The following is a 2,848-nucleotide window of genomic DNA, read 5'->3' as shown; positions in this document are numbered from 1 at the left end:
TTCCTTCCTCATTCGTGCTTCTGAAGAAGCAAATGTAAACGGCCGTTCTTGACAGATTGTATCTGTTACTGAATGCGTCTTGGGGCTGTAATTTGGCGGAGTCTTGAGCATGTTGCATTATGCATCCCCCCCAAAGCACTTCCCTGGGTTTCTCCCATTTCCCAGGATGTACATAAAGGGATGGCTATTCCCCATAATTGCATCTCTAACGTCTATGAAATGCGCATTTACCAATCAGCAAGCCAGGTGGGTGGCCAACTCTTAAGGGTCTGATGGACTGAAGCCACTCCAAAGATCAAGTTGCGTCAGGCCTCCGATCGCCGTGGTCTCTGATGCAGTAGATTATTTCGTGTTTGGTCTATGCAGATGCTGGTTTCCTCAGAAGTCTATGTGCTCCTAGAAGGAGTCGAACCGCTAAGGTTTGGAATCCTGGAACATCTGGAAGAAGAAACAGCCCCGAGTCACGAGTCTCCGACATTGGCCCGTTGCTGTGGTATTTGAAGAAGTCCAACAGAGGTGACAGTGTCGGTGGCTGGTTGTGCGCCGTCCCCGGTGTGGGCACGCTCTAGCAAATCAGGTGTGCAGCCAGTGCATTTCCCCAGTTCCAGTTCCCTCCGGTTTGAGAGCGGAGACACCCTCTGGAATGAGCAAGGGAGCTCCTACAATTTGCCCGTCACGGATCGCACACATTCTTCTTTCTGCTTTTCTCCATTTTTGAGAGACTTTATAAAAACAAACACCCGTGGAAGCACAGTGCTTCCTTCCGATGACGCATCCTGTTGGGCTCGGAGTCAGCCCTTGCGTGTGGTCGGTCAGGTCACCGCCCGCTGCAGATGCTGCGTCAGAACTTGGTGACATGGGATCGTCGGGTAGGATCATCCTTACCTGTTCCCCCTTTGGGAGGGCAGATGCGAACGTGATGATCGGATCTTGTATGATTCGTGGTTAGTGTCTCGGCGTGGCCAGGACCCTGGTCACTCCTGTATGATTCTCCGTGGGAAATAATAATAATAATAATAATAATAAAAAGAACCGGGGATGCCTGGGTGGCTCAGTGGTTGAGCGTCTGCCTTCGGCTCAGGTCAGATCCCAGAGTCTTGGGATCGAGTCCTGTATTGGGCTCCCCTGCAGGGAGCCTGCTTCTCCCTCTGCCTGCGTCTCTGCTTCTCTCTGTGTGCCTCTCATGAATAAATAAATAAAATCTAAAACAGAGAGAGAGGGAGAGAGAGAAAGGCACAAAGCTTGCTGGGTGGCCACGGGTGGGGGTGGGGGTGGGCGGCGATGGGAGGGGAGTGAGTAGTGAACATGCATCCGCACATGCCTTGTGCAGTCTACCACACATGCACCCTAGAGGTGCAGCGTGAAACCTGCGCAACTGCATTCGGTAGCCCTGCGTTAGCTCGGTGGCTGCAGGGAAGGATCCTCCTGCGCAGGTTATGGGAGGTAAAGTCGAAACAGTACACCGTCCCGGGATGTGGAGCTGGGAGGACCACATCCAGACCTTGAAGATTTTCTAGGGGACGGATGACTTCACCTACAAAGTGGATGGTTGGAGGGTGAGTCAGCATTTGCAGGCGGGATGACTGTGGGCTGAGCAGGGCAGGGAAGCTGTGACACCAGACGAAGCTTTGAGCCGAGTATTGGTTGTCAAAGCTTCCTCATGGTCCCTTCCCTGCTCTCTCTGAGGAAGCCTCTTGGCCACCCCCACAGACCTGGAGCTGCTTCTGGAACATCACATGCCCCGTGAATGTCTGCTCTGACCCTTACAGGCTGGCTCGTTCCTAAATGCCGCCTCCTCTGCTGAGTCTCAGATGAGGCGGGACACGTGGCGTTTGCTCCAAAGGCTCCTTCTGGTGACTCGCATCTCAGCTCCTAAGGCACGAGCCCCCCCGGGCAGCAAGGAGCCAGAGGTTGGGGGATGTAACCTTCTCATTTCACTGGTGAGGAAACTGAATCCAAAGGGACAACGGCTCTGGAGAGGACACTTGTGGAGGCAGGAGTGAAACCCACACAGACGTGTGAAAGTGCTGTCCCCCGGGATGATGCGGAGGGCGTGTGGGGTCAAGGAGAGAACCTCTCTGGTGACTCCCCAGCCAGCCCGAGCCCCCCGGTTCAGCTCACCTGGTCTTGGAGGTCCCCGTGCCACGCACTTCAGCTCCAAGGTCATGACGCCAACGTGCCCATCGACGACCGCGTTAGGGAGTCTGGACGTCCCTGGTCCGACCGTAACTCCCAGGACTGCCGAGGCGCCCGAGGCCGGGAGACGGGCGGTGGACGATTCTCCAGCCCCCGGGAAGAGCCAGCACCTCGGTGCCAGACCTCTGGCCTCCAGGGTCGCCAGAGAATAAAGTCCCGTTGTCTCAAGTCCCCCAGATTTTGGAAACTCTTTGGTGGCTGCGCTAGGAAACGGACACAAGCACGATGCAAGATTCCTTCGTGATTCTGTGCTGGAGCCAAAGTCCTCGAAGAGGATGTGTGCTGTGGTGCCTGCTGGGACGACGGGCGTGCCTGTCATTCTCCAGTCACGGAGATTTCTCCGTGGGGAATGTGGGAGCCTGTCTTCATGCCATCGGTGTCCTCAGCAGAGCCAACTCGGAGGCCCCTGGGAGTGCCCTGCCCCAGCAACTCCGGGCCGCCCCCTGCCCACCTGCCTGCCTGGCCCTGGGGAGCCCGTCTGTGTGCGTCGTGTATCCTCTGCTGGGTACTCGCACCAGCCAACCATGCCGTGTCCACTCGCCCTCTCCCGTGGGTCTTGCCCCTCTTGGCTCTGCCGACACCTGCTACTAGCTGAGGACAAGTGTCCCATGGCCTGCTCTTGGTGCTCGGGACCCCAGGGCAGGGGACTGGG

The 2,848-nt window shown here is 56.7% G+C and overlaps 1 non-coding gene across 1 annotated transcript; it reads left to right on the top strand.

Annotated features, from left to right (window-relative positions):
* The first annotated feature begins 862 nt into the window (after positions 1-862).
* On the top strand, positions 863-989 carry LOC129502266 (U8 small nucleolar RNA). The gene has a single exon (XR_008662918.1). It is a non-coding gene; the product is annotated as a U8 small nucleolar RNA (small nucleolar RNA).
* Positions 990-2,848: the final 1,859 nt, after the last annotated feature.

This window comes from Nyctereutes procyonoides, unplaced genomic scaffold, assembly GCF_905146905.1.
Source record: "Nyctereutes procyonoides isolate TBG_1078 unplaced genomic scaffold, NYPRO_anot_genome, whole genome shotgun sequence".
Classification (NCBI taxonomy): domain Eukaryota; kingdom Metazoa; phylum Chordata; class Mammalia; order Carnivora; family Canidae; genus Nyctereutes; species Nyctereutes procyonoides.
The sequence above is the reverse complement of the archived record's forward strand: the minus strand, read 5'-3'. Positions and strand labels throughout refer to the sequence as shown.